Below are 15,229 nucleotides of genomic sequence, written 5' to 3'. Positions count from 1 at the left end.
TAAATCAGCGTATCCTGGTTGAAAATGAGCTCGTAGCACAGTACCTCGTCCCTCGACCCCGCAGGGGACATCGCTCTCTCAAAGGGCTTCTATTTCGTAAGCATTTCGAAACAGATCACCGATATGGCGGCTCCTGTCCTTGCAAGTGAACTGTGAAAATTTCTATTTCTGTTGCTGATACATATTTTCATATTCGTAAAAGCTTAAAGTGAAGGACTCAGATGTTAGAAAGCTGTGACGGGTTCCCTTTACCATTGCCATGGGGTGTGTGCATTTTTTTGCATGCAAGAGGTAACAGACGATAACTAAGACTCCCAACGGTCCGAAGCAGTAGATGAAACGCTATAAGCTGAAATGAAAATGTCAAAAAGTTGTTCTAGTTTGAATCAACTATAAGCAGTACCTTCTGTCACTTTGTCTCACGTGACGAGTAATGTGTTTTCCCGGTAAATTCGGACGACTCTACGCCGACTGTTATTGTTCAATATCACACTATCACCACAGCAGGGTGACGCTATCGGGCTGATAGGAAAGCTTTGTTTTCATGAGATCCTTTTAATTTTCCCTAATGCCATTCTCTTTCAGACAGTCTTCGCATCTCATTATATCACTTATCAGTATTTAAAATCCTAAGGGCAAAATGTTTAGCATAGTTAGTGGGATAAAAGCAATTGCGGCTCTCCCCCTCTAAGTTTGGCAGAAACTGCATATTTTATTGTCTGTATACATCTTCTCGCATCGTTCGCAAAACCCGCCGTTGGATGGTTAAACAACATTAATGAGGCTTATTTTCATTCATGAAGAACGGATGCCCTAGCCATTATAGCCATCGAATCATAGCCTTGGGCCGCATCCCTATACAACCAAATTTAGTTGATGGTCCGAGACATTGCTATAGCAGGGCACAATCAAGGGGATTTTCATTTTGTATATTGTAGGCAATGAGCAGACCTGATTCCTCTTTCATATTATCGGACAAACGTTGTTATGTGGGTCTCACATGACCAAATTAACTCAGATGGAGATGTCCCATTCAGACAGCAAATTCTAAATGATAGACAAACCAATTTCAAGCAAGAATGCTTTGAGAATCAAAATGTTAAGCGCATCTTATTGCCGGACCCTTCACATTACACCAACGTATTCATAAAATTTACAACATTACACCAACGTATTCATAAAATTTACAACATTCCACAAACGTATTCATAAAATTTACAACATTCACAATTCCTTAAAAAGCAGTCTTGTAAACGTTAAACTTTTAAGTTGCTTTCACTTCCAGGAGCAATAAAAATGTCATTTTCCAAATAACACTGAAAATTCCAGTTTGCTGTTACTATACGTTGACCAAACTTACTGTTATGTCACATCTTTTATATGTCTATTATTTAGTCATAACGTCTCATAAAAAGTTGATAATCAACTCCGACGGACTTTAAAGAGGTTAATAAGAAATCTTCATATCGTATTCAATGCCTTATATTTCATCAGCCTCAGTTATATGCCTTGAGTACGCTTACTGCTTTGTCCGTCACGGTGGCGCCATGGCCCCGTAATGGCAGATTGTTGACGGTCACTTATTCAGTCTGCCGGAAGAAGGTAAGACGAGGTATAGCTGGGAGAAGGCGCCACCAATCATCGACCTCGTGACCGTACATTATTCCCAACATTTTGGTAGAAGTGGTAATCATTTGAGACTTGAAAAAGACATATTCTTCACATATTGTATGTCTTTTACCTTTGTACAAGAATCGATATTCACAGACTCTCTAAAGAGACCAGACCTCATCAATAATACAAGTTCAATTTTCTCTGATATTGAAGACTAAAATGATTCTCTATTGATCTAAAAGATTAGAGATTTCTTATGATTTATTTACACCCTGGTATTAATGAGTATTTCTTTTTCAAACACACGTTACAGAGATCGTTAAAGATTCAGGCAGAATTACCAAAAATAAGCGTACCATTAAAGTTTTAGCAAACCTAACAAATATTCCGATTTCGTAATTGAATAGCAATATAGAATACTCAGAATATATATCATTGTGTGTCAAGGATATTAATATTTTATACCATAACGCACGTAGAACTTTGACAACTTATTTAGACATTTTTACAAAGTTGTATATTTCAAAAACACGCACTACATATCACGTTACTTAAGTTTCCACCAGATAGCAGTGAAAGGTTTGCCACGAACAGACTCGTAGAAAGTATTAATATTACATGTAATAATACAATATGTCTGCGTTAATCTGTGCTGCACTAAGCAAGCATATTGTCTGAGCGCCATAGGGTATCATTTCATGCCTTGGCGAAATATACTGACCGGTACCGTGGCAACTTTGCTGATAGGATTATATTACTATTCAATTGAACAATGCACACATATCTGAAGTAGCTTTTGCAAAGGGAGTAGTGGTACAAATGTCATACTCAGGAAAATTAATTATTTAGCATTAGCGTTTCTATTGAAATTTTGCTAGGCGAATAGAATCCAAAGTGCCCTAGAAAATTATCCCCTTCATAGTCCTTCATGAAAAAGTGATTTTTGCAATGCTTTGATCAACATTGAGCGCATTCTAGCCCACATCATGGCTTAGAGATTTGATTATCAGAGGCAAGGAGCGTTATTATTTAGTGAATGCGATCAGCTTTATGAGATTCGGATTAAAAAGACCTGACTAATTAATTATATAGAATATTCGTTTTGTAATATTCATATTGACATTTCACAAAGTTTCGATAAATTAATGCAGTTAGTCCCTATAAAAATAGGATTTATTGTCTTGATATTGCAAAACTGTCAATCAGTTAAATCAGTCAGCTAATAAATCGCCTCAAATATAATCAAGTCACTAATATAACTATAATTGCATACTGCATATTTAGTCTATTGAGGAATTTCAAGAACTGATAACATTCATTTGACATTCAAGAAGGTGTCTCATTTGTTTCTTAGGGTAATTCCGAAAAAAATGTTAGTGTTTTTTCTTGATAGACTTGAATAATCCATTCTGTCACTAGGGGTAGGGAGATCGGCAGTTCATTGTTCTGTGCCCACCCGAACTTAGGTATACGACAGAAATCGTTGTTATGGTTAGGGAGCCGCTTGAGTGTGTAAATGGCAAGAACACACACAGACATGAAAATTCCATTGGACATTACTGTAAAAGGGTTTCATCAATGTAAAGGGAGCAGCTGCTAAAAGTGTATCAGAGCAAGTGAACGAAAGTTTCTTTGGAGACTGAAAGTGCGGTTTCAGTACTTGCTGTGTCAAGAGCTTTTATTGAAATACTTTTCACAGTTTGTGAAACGTGGTTTGTAAGTTTACAACCCTGAAAACTTCAAACAAAGGTTACGAAGAAAAGATACGGAAAGAACTTAGTAAAATTACTTTTAAAAATTACCTTTGAACTCGGTGCCTAACAATTTATTTGGAATTTATAAAGTGAATGTGACATATTGGTGATTGCCATGGTAAAATGGTTACTGTAAATTCAATTATTTCGTGGAATTCAAGAATTCTGCGGACTTACATGTCACCTTAAATGTTGCACACGTGCATGAAATGAACAAAACAATGAAAGGAATTCAGTAAATTGACTGTTACTAGTAAATGTACAAAACAGAAAATTGACAGCATGACTGGTGATGTAATATGATGTGATATGATATGATGTAATTTGATATGATATATCATGATATGTCAATTGACATACTTTGCATACTGTAACATTTTTTCTCAAAAAAACCCCCGCATCTGCATGACCTAGTGCCAACAGCATGTTTGGGATATGTTATGATGTAATTTGATATGGGATATCATGATATGTCAATTGACATAATTTGCACACTGTAACATTTTTTCTCAAAACTAAAACGCATCTGCATGACCTAGTGCCAAAAGCCAGTTTGGGCCGAGGTGGTCTTTTGCATTGTGGCATCATCCGATTGACCGTGAACCTTCTTGACTCAAACGTTCGCCATATAACATGTATAATCTCTTAATAATCTCAGTATAATCTGTGTAAACAGCGACAAGAAAAATTAGACAAATGCATTTGATGTATGATTTCAGAAAAACATACTTCATGACTAATATTTGCATTACTTCTACTTTAGAAGACACTTTTTTTAGACTAAGATTGTCTCTTGTTCGGGATCCGAAGTAAGTAAATAAAGACATAGAAACGGAAAATTCTCGTTGATCATACATACGTGTGGTGTATTTGGGTCGCTAACGACAGAAATGTCATTTGTGTCCTCATTGGTAAATGAAAGGAAATTGAACGCCAGATAATGTCGGTCACATTGGGGTCACGACACTTAGGTCCGAAACCAACTCGGCCAATAGGCCAAACCCGGAATTCGAATCGACCACGGTACAAACAAAGCCATGTGCGCAAACGCGCATAGACGTACGTACGTGTATTTCCACACGCGTTAGTACACATGTGGGCTTGTTTGTACCGGCATCACGTGATTATTTGGGCGTACTGAGTGTGTAGAACGCATCGCGTCCTTTTTATTCCGGAGTAGAACCATTGAAAACCGACTAGGTTCAACTACAAACTCGGCAAAACATCGACTCGGCCCAGACTGGCTCTCACTGAAGTAGGTTCACAACTGGTAAATGAGATAAACAGCAGTTTATACACTTTTCACGATCTTTTGAAATCTTTCTCTTTTTGGTGGATGATGTCTAACGGAACTAGGGTTTGGGTTCGCTGATGGACACGGAAGAGGTGGCGCCAACGATAGCAAGCGTAGTTCAGACCATGTCCCATCAGCTATTATTGTACGTGGCTAATTCACTGACATTCCAAGAAAAATCAAACAACACGGAAACTACACAAATGTTTGCTTTCAGCTTAGTTAGTGCCCACCAAATTAATTTTCTCTTTTGAATGGAAACTTGAAATGTTGCAGTTGACTTTCTGCTATCAAATGTTTTTTTTGCCTGATTGCTTTTTGGGCTGCATTGTTTTCAGCGTGCTTGACGGTGAATGTAAGTAAGCTCTATAGTTCTTTTACCGGTTCCATGATGCAGTGCGCGCTAGGGTATACAAAGCGTATGTTACGCATAGAACTTGTTAGCCTAGGGTAAACGCAGGGTATGTTTCCCATTGAACTCTATGGAAGGTCAACCCTTACCTATATTTTTCGTCGCTGATGGATAAAAAATACACCAGACATTTTTGGCATTGCCAATTTGTGTCATTCTTATATAACAAACCGTTGTAAAACACAAAATCAGTATGTTTTAGTTGTTTTGAGTGTGTACACGTTGTTTGCACAGCCACAGCTATGTATTGTGGGTTATCCGGAAAAAGGTAATTTGTAAGCACAACTGTAATAATGAAATAATTTCGAACAAACGCTGTTATGCTGAAAACATCAACCTTTACCAAGTGTATCTTGCCCGTTCTATTCTGTCACTTCATTGATAAAGCATCTGTGGGATGTGTTTACAGTTAACATGTTGAAGATGAAATTTGAACTAAAAAGCCTAAATTTAAAGAACGATGAGACCTTAATATTCAGAAACTTTCATTGTTATCGTTCACGAATGACTTGGCTATCAGACTTCAAGCAGTCGATTTTAATGCCTTGTAGTCAAGACGTTGCAAGATTTTACTATAGTCAACTATGTGAATATATACATCCATATTCTTGCAAAAGTCTTTCTCCAATTTCTTGCATTTTTTGTCATTTTCATGGTAAAGTTACTTAATTTTCCTTAAAGGTGTACTGTCACCTGTTCCAATTTTGCCACAGTTGCCATGGAAAGAGAAAATCTAACCAATCACAGATTTTAAGCGGGTGGCCGCTTTTTTAAAACAGCGCCCTCACACGGGCATTTTGAATACCAAGGAACGCCCCTTTGACCATATATGGGCATATTTAGATTACAAGTGACTGTATACCTTTAATTTTCTCTTAGTATTCTCGCAATGAACTGTTTAAAAGTCCTCAAGATATGTCCAAGAAAACAAACACAGTCTTAAACGGTCTCATTACTTTAGTTGTGAAGAAGAATGCTACGTAAAATCTTGTTGTTGCAATGGATAAAAGTAACTCTGAAAGAGTCTGTAAATACTTGTCATAAAATCTCTGTGTAAATTGCGACAAATAAAATGACATTAATGTAGCATTTTCGAATTAACATATATATCATGACTTATGTTTGTCTATCACGTGTATATATTAAGAAATATCTCACTGACAAATTTTCAAAAACGGCTGATATATCCTGTGGTACCGCTGAGGAAACAATTAAATTGTCACCAAAAAAAAAAACAAACAAAAAAAACAACAAAAAACAAAATTGCGAAAAATTGATTTATACCACATGCTTCAACGTAAGTAGACTCAAATAGCAGATCGTAACAGTATTGTAAAAATTTGAGTGTGCGAAAAACGACGTATGCCTCGTTTCATCTCAAAGCTCACAGGATAATTGACGATAAGTTAATTTCATTTAACTTAAATTAATTGAATTCTTTTCAAACCTGAGAGATTAGATATCATGATATTGACATCTTTAGGTTTCTTCGAATTTGATACGGGATACACTGTGTTTGTTGTATTCATGAAATCCTATCAACAGACTAGCATCTTTGTTCTAACTAAGTATTGTGGTTGCAGTTCTGTTTTAAAATTCAAGAAAATTAGTCTAATGGTACATAAATGTCTCAGTTCTATGCTCGAAAAAAGTACATATAACGTCCAGTTTGTCTAAAAATCATGCCCGGCTCCTGAGCATTATGAGTCACATGTGCTCATTTCCCGGCATAAGAGGGGATGATCTGTCTGTCTGTTGTGACCGGAGACTTCCGAGTCTCATAGTAAATCGTTTTGATTACATCAACTTTGACGACACACAAGCGGTAAGGGTATTAAAAAGGCACATCTGGGTTACAAGGTCAATTATCCGTCCAGAGACGAGTATCATACGTACTTTTGAACCATGAAGTAAGGTTGAGGTTCAATGAAAATATGTCAGCATTGTACTCAAATGTCGGTAAACTTCATTCGTGTCTTGGGTAAAGGCGTTCTACCCGAAATGAAGAGTGAAATTATTGCCAACCTATAGAGAAGTGTTTAAAACGGCAATCTTTCTAGGAACTTTTATCACTGCTATACTCCACGTTATTACCGGCCTTTTTTCTTGCTACGTTAAATTCATCGTGTCCCATCTTCACTCACTCCTGATTAAATGCTCATAGCACTTATACGTCATTCAATCAAGAAAGCACCTAAACCTCTTGTTATCTGAAACAAAATTTTCCCGTTGCGAAATCGATTGTCATAGGCTTCACAAACGCTTTGCAAAAAACGGGTAATGAGATATCAAAAAAACACGGCAAACGCGAAAGTGAATATCGCATTGCAGCAGATGTTGCAATTGTGACAATTTGAGCAATATTTTGTTTACAGTCGATCAAGAAATGGTTGGACAAAGACAAGGATAATATTCCAAGATCGTGCATGATACGTTCCATTGATCTCCGAAACGAGCTTACGTAATTAAGATTAATCTCATCGATTTTACTGCGTTGCCCCAAGGACTTTGCCCCGCGAAGGCAGCCTTTGCTTAATGACTTTCGTGCGTGTACATATACCATTGCTGCTTTCTGCAGCCCTAATGATGGGAGACTTGTAAGCAATCGCCTCATAGTTTGATAACCTTCTGTATTGGCTATATCTTCTGTATCTTTTGGCTATATTCAGTGTTACATTAATTGAATTCTGCTGGTTCTTGGAACGCTTCATCGATTCTAGAAAAATCATCAGTGAACTGATTACATGTTGTTTATAGAAATATTTTCAAAAGGTTATTCGAACGTTGATTAACATTGACATATTAATTAATCAATAATTCCAGAAAGATACCACGTTCAAGTCGGTTTGATGAAAAATGTAAATGAAAGGATATGTTGAGAGATCAAACACCTGTATGTATGTATGTATGTATGTATGTATGTATGTATGTATGTATGTATGTATGTATGTATGTCATAAAGAAAATATCCTGATTCACATTTTGTATCACAATATCGACGCAGCAAAAGTATATGCCCGCCCTTGATCTATTGCTATTGCTTTATATTCCATGTCCTCGTTGCTAGGATCTGTATCTTTCCTCTTCTGTGTTTCTTATTCTCAAGAATTTGAATGACCCTGTAACAGCTGCGTTATCGGTAGAGAGTCGTGTTTTGTAATTAACGAGACCTCCAGAGATACTCATGTGAATGACAACTGAACGGATTTCAAGATCGTTAATTGTTATGTGTAAAAAGTAAAGGGTCGACAAATGCCTTTTTTCTGAAAGAATCGTCTATGAATGTAAACGCCTGTGTCTGCCTATTTGCCTTCGAAAAGTGTTAGTCTTGTAGTTCGGCGTGTCCTCTAACAACGTGCGAGGCATTCGCCGCTATTGCTCTGGTGCAGTCGCCTCGTCTTCTCTGGACGATTTTTTATCCGCTTCCGAATCCGATGCGCTGGCTCGCTGTTGAGATGATGAGCCACTCCTCTGTATGCTTGAAAATGACGGTGTGCAAAATCCAAGATTGATCAATACCTGTACATAAGGCCTGTGGTTTCCGGAACAGCAGCCACCAAAGATACGTCGCAGATCTCTCTGAAAAGACAGAAATAATCTTCGTTGGTGAGCTGGAAGCTTGATTACCACGCAAAAGTGAAAATATTGTCATTTCCTTTACAATTGTGTTGTAGGATACTGTGAGTAGACAAGAAATATCACACGGAAACGTAGAGTTTCCTTGTTACCTGCTGAGTGACGCCCAACGTTTCGAAACACACCACACCCTTTGATTTAAATTTAAACATGCTGTTCACATTGCTTTATGATATAAACATGCAGGGACGTGATTAAGATCGTTACATTGATATTTCCTGCACTGCATATTTCAAACCATTCCGTTGCGAATGATTTTATATTGCATAAAAAAGATGTGTGTTGTTAACCACGTGTGTGTGCACATATGTTGTATTCATAAAAAGCACTGAGAAATATTCTGCTGACTCAGCACTTTTAGGATTCCTTTGTACCGAAAGGAATAATCTTGGCATTTTATATTGAAATCCAGCACTTTGAAACCACTGTTTAAATATGTTTTTCATAATGACTTCTCATTCAAAATCTTTTGCGAAAGTTAGAAGAAAATGACAATATTACAAGGATGTTTTCTTGCATTTCTACATGAAAACCAATGTAATTGCCACCCATGAGTAGTCCCTACATTAATTGACAGCATGGTTACAAAATGAATGAAATGGATGTTCTTTCAAGGTAAGTATACTTATAAGCTAAGTATGAACTATTTCAGAAGATAGCAATTTTCACCAGATAGCAACAAATGATTCTCGTATTTAGTAACTCTACAATGTGTTTTTATCACAGAATGGACTGCTTTTGAGGAAAGAAACAAGATATACAATGTTAAGAAATTGGGTAAATATCTGCAAGCGATGAGCTCATACAGTGTTCTGAAGAATCTTCATCTAAAGACTAAAAGCTTGTCTCCAGTTGTTATTCTTACTTGCTGACCCGAAGAAAGCTCTAAAACTTAGGTAATTCTGAATATGCGCAGTGTCACTGTTGACAGCACCATTGTCCATAGTCTGCGCGGGGGAGGACTCGGAGTCGGCTTTCTCCCTCCCCTGTTATCTTCGAATGCATAGTTGTCCCTTCAGTGATCAAACCAACCCCCCTTACTTCTCAGTTGCCAACTTCAGGCAATGACATTCGCGTATCCGTGCTCACATGTGAATTGTTTTGTATAGTTGTGCGTTCCCGATAATTTTGCTGCATTTTTTTCTCAGAAACATGCGAAATTCGTTTATATAAGTTTTAAGAAACAACTTCTCTACTCGAGGAATATTCTAGTTCGTTGTATCTTTGAATTAAATTATTTTTGATAACGTTAGGCGTTGTTTAGAGAAATCTTTGTGGCGGCGTCAGATAAAGAGCGGAATGAGACTCCAACATTCCGCTCATGTCAGGAAATCAAAGCAAGTACTTCTTGTGCTGGTGCAAACTCTACCAAATATTCTGATGTCAAGGATGTTAGCTAATTTACAATGATACTTTACAAGGTTTCTTCTCAAAATTCGCGGAAATCATCAAGGATATCGAAAAAATACTACACGTAACTATGACTAACTCACATGGTATGCTGGATCTGATCTGATATGGAACAAGGAACATATGATAATTGGTATATCGAAATTACGGCGAAAGGGAAAACAGATTGTAGATGTTTCCTGCAAAATGATTCGGAGCAATAAGACAGGTCACTGTGAAATTTTTAACTTTGTTACCATTGGCTCGTTTGAAGCAAAGCCCAAGTAAATTTTGAAGATTTGACTTGAAGACATTGCCTAATTTAGATCGGTTGGCCAGAAATTATTAATACTTAAGTAATCAGGCTGTGTTTTGACAGCTTTGAATCTTTATTGATCAAAAGGAAATAAACTTACTTTCATTTCGAGAAATGATAAAAAAAGACAAACAGACTGGATTCATCATAGAATCAAAATTTCGATGCGATGCAGTTGTGTTCGCTTTACTTTTTAGTGTACGGCGAGTCCATTTTACGAGAATGCTTAAGAGAAGGCAAACAGATAACTGTATGATATGCAAATGTCGTCACTGAATTCGATTCACCCGTACTTCCCTGCACCTAGAAATATCCTTAAGATAATAATACTCCCCTCCCTACAAGAGAGTTTTAACCTTTCTCTTTCGTGTTCCAGCATAAATATCGAGTTTCACCGCGCAAACTTTCCGATTAGAGAAACAAAGGACTTAAAAGTTACCGATATTTGAAACTCACAAGGGTGGTTGTACTCTATATTATTAACGAGGGTTTTAGATTTTCGCCTTTTTTCTCAGAAACAAGACAGTATAGTTGACTCCCAGTGTGCAACAGATCAGAAAAGTGTTCGAACATGTGAATTTTTAGTTTCCGGAAACCTTAACAGGTACACTCTGCCTTCAGCAAGCGATGTCTTCATTAGGTTGTATGGAATAAAGTCGGAGAGTGACACCCATGAAGTAGTGGAATCACATGTTTAGCACAGTACTTGACCTTCTCATGTTTACTTACGATTACGCTCAGGAGTACAGCATTGTTATCATGCGAATACTGCTGAAAATCATAACGCGTAAGGTACATGTAGAACGCGCCTCGAAAGTGAAAGAATTCAACTTTTGCTCAAACTTTTCTCAATGAAACTTTTCAACAATTCTCTAGCCAAGAATGAAACTTTTACAATTCTCTCAAGTTTTGAGTCTTAATATCTGTCCCAGAGGCGCATTCTACCGTCAATCCTAAGCACACATGCAAGTAAGGAAGTAAGGAGAAATCTCAGAGGATATACCAAACAACTTTACCCTAATCGTGAAGTTGTTGCATTTGAGTCGCGTTTTCTTAGATACAATAGGATACTCTTAAAATAAAATTCTGATATGACAGTTTTTATGGAGGATACAAATGGATTCATAACTTTTATGATTCGTTATATACATCTGATATTTTATTTGTACCAAAATACAGTTTTTAGTCGACATCGAAATCCCTGATCAGGGTAACGATTGAATTTTGGTAGACGTTTTCAAATCCAGTAATCCCCTTTCGTTCGCCGACACGTTACGATCTGTTGTCTGTGATCACAATCACGTACGAAAATTTTCAAAGAAAAGAAAATGATGGATACTTGATAGTCATGGCTTGCTACTCGGGCAAAATCATTCGATAAAGTAATGTGATAGTAGTCATGAAAAAAAATGTAAATATTTCTACGGCGGAGATATGAACCAATACACAGTACGTGTGACAGTAACGATATGGTAACGTAGTGTCATGAACACTAAATCAAGGTACTGAATCAGGACTATTATCATCAGATCAAGTACTGGGGGTTCAAGCCGATAGAAATATCTCTGTTCTCTGTGTTTGTGTCGAGATTATACAACGGGCAAGAACCACGAAATACTGATAGGAAGTACAAAAATAGCCAAAGACAGCAACGATTCCTGCAGACTGGCGAGCATCTGGTTACACTTTGAATGATTGTTAGAACTAATTGGAGTTACTGTGTGTAAACATATACCAAGGGCAACATTTTGCTGTAAATGACACGTGCAATAATGTCTGCTCTTGTCAGTATCAGATATCTTTTTGAACGTAGTCTTCATCATTACAAAGACGTCGCCACTGTAAATTCTCTGGATAAATTTAATGTCAAACTCTGCACCAGATAGTCGAAGCACGGGCATTGTCCATGTAGTCTGTACTGAATTCGGCATGTACTTGACTGGAGAAAATCATTCAATGAATGTATTGATTGGTTTTATACAGTTGTCGTGATTTGCTCCAATAAACAGGCATGAAGGCCATAAAAACTAGCTGGTGGACATTGGCGTTAAATTTGTATCTGTTCCGGCATACCCGCGTGACTTAACCCCATTTAGGAATTTTTCCGTAAACTTGAGATTTATGTATACCGATTCTGCATGGAAGTGTTTCTGTGGCGATGTGTGAAGTAGCAGCTACAATGACTGTGCATGATACTATTGAGTTTTACAAGATTAATATATGCAGTGAAGGACAGTAAGTGTATGTACTTTGGTATTTTTTCCAGTCATTTTCTTTGTGTGTTAATATCGAACAACTCTGATCAGTCCTAACAATTTGACAGGAAAATTTCCTCCTGATTTCAAATACACTTCCAACCTAGACTTTATGTAAGGTATCGTTTTCACTCAGCAATCACTGCTTCATCATTCTATAGGGCTATATATGTGTCATAATGGGTCAAATTTCTACTGTTTTGTTGTGTGCCGTTGGCGTATTCCAAAATTAAAAATACATAAAAACATTACTTCAGAAAGGGTTGGATTTTCTTGACAGTAGCTGTAAATTATACCTAATGTGAGCTTTATGATTTCAGTGAAATGACGGTCTTCAACCTCAAGATTTGAACAAACTCTCTGTTGGTCCAGTCAATTAAAATGCGACAAAGCAGAATGTACTTTTCCTGAAAGATTCGTGTAGCGAATTTTTGCCAATTTTATTTTGTAGTATCGATAATAAGCCTTCAGTTGAAACCGTTCTTGGCTATTATTAGTAAAACAGACTATCGATTGAAAGGATGATAAGTTTACAATTTAGAATACCTCTTTTGACGTCATTTGTGGGCGGAATAAAGCTTGCAATCACGTTGAAGCAGATTTTAGACATTTTTAGAAGATAACATCCTAGTTTCCTCATAACGTATAACAGGGTCCTTCAAAGGTATTATTTGTTGTACTTTGATAAACAAATTGGGAACAAAGGAGCACATTGCACTACGGCCTTAGGGCGCACCATTTTGTACAAAACTAGCGTCCCAACTTTTCGCCACACACACGTCGAATGCGCGTTCATTTGCAGTACTTGTTTAATGAAGCTATTCATATTACTGTTTGTTGTGTGACTTTCCAGGTCGATTATTTTTTTGGTCTTGAGAATCAATTAGTGTGTAACGGAATTCAGCGTTGTCAATGAAATATGATTTTCAATATGGTCAAATGCCGCTTCAAGTAGAAATAAATTGTAGAGTTTCTTTGTCAATGAAATGTGGCATGCAGTATGCTGTAATACTATTATCGATTAAAAAATACATCTTTGAGTTTCCTTGGTGTGCAGTATGGTTCCATGGCATTGAAAAATAGAAACAAATAACGGAGTTTCTTTGTTGATAAAATGTGATATGCAGAATGTTTTTGTACTGTCACGGCCCGGTACGACGTGGCCTGGTACGACACGTTATTTCTCACATTCCTGGCTACTGGAAGCGTGGGATCAACAGTGTGGGATTAATAGAATATCACGCCCAAAAGGACCCTGGATCAGATTTCTCCCTTGAGTTAGGGACATTTTGTCACACACGAGCCACGGGCGAGTCAATCTCCACACAGAGATTGAAGCGCAGTTGGGCAGCAGCGCTGCGTGGATAATTCGAACCAAGCTAGAGGGTCTCTGAGTCGTTGACCACGCGCCCCCACCAATCTCTGCTGCAGGCAAATTTAAATATTCCAAACTCGGACTTCTTTCAGTCCTGCGCGCGCCCAACTGGCTAAATAAACGTGGCGGAAATAGTAAACGGATAGGAGCAATCCAGCTAGAGATCGCACTTTCCGCACACTGGTAAAAATAATACATTAAAATCTGCTAAAACTTTGGCAATCGCGTCTGCAAAGCTGACAGCCGTTGGGGCATACATGTTGAATCATCAATTTACGTCCCTGTAACCTAGAGCAAGGTCTATGTGTTGCAGGTGTTCACGGAATCGAGGATCGATATTGAAACTAGTGTACTATCCCAAAAAGTTGGTGAAAACCGTCACCTGTGGCAGAGATTAGTGTGGCTACTGCTGAGACTCCCCAGCTAGGTTATAATTTTCCACGGCGCTACAATCTCTGTACGGAGATTGCGGGCGAGTGTGAGGGGAGAGTGAGACAAAATATCCCCAACGAGTGTAACGAGTCTGATCAATTGCGTCTGATCACATTCCTGGCCACTGGGAGTGTTGGATGACGGTGTGGGAAAAAACTCGACCCCACACTCTCAGAAATCGTTTTACACAGTGTATAAATGCGCAAGTACGAAAGCGGTATATTATTACACGCCCTCTGATTGGATAATAAACGCCCTTTTCGTTCCGCGTGCAAAATATTATCCAATGGCGCGATGAGTCGGCCAAGGACGGGAATTACAAAGTAGCGAGGTCACAGTGCAATGGCAGACGACAACGTTGTCACGATTTTGGATAATGTCGTACGTCGTTGTGGGTGACATCATCATATCACATAACAGACTCACAAAAGGCGGCATAATTTTCAAACAACAAGTGAACATAGGTCACTCAGAACATATCGCCAAGTTTTCCCTATGGATATCTCGTCCGAAGCATAAGTTGAAATATCGGCAGTGAAACTCACCAAGGAGTTCGTTGTTAGCGAGGGTAAGCCTAATTCAAGATTCACGATTCAAGATTCACGATTCACGATCACATGCCGCAGTTTAAGCTAGAAACAGATGCATTTTCACACAAATATTCTTTATCGAGCATGTATTACACTAATAAATCACCATTAGGACTTAAACGGCGCCTTCTATGTGTATGAAGTGGTTTCGTGCGATACGTG

The sequence above is a fragment of the Ptychodera flava genome, chromosome 22 (genome assembly GCF_041260155.1).
Source record: "Ptychodera flava strain L36383 chromosome 22, AS_Pfla_20210202, whole genome shotgun sequence".
Taxonomy (NCBI): domain Eukaryota; kingdom Metazoa; phylum Hemichordata; class Enteropneusta; family Ptychoderidae; genus Ptychodera; species Ptychodera flava.
Note: the sequence above shows the minus strand (reverse complement) of the source record.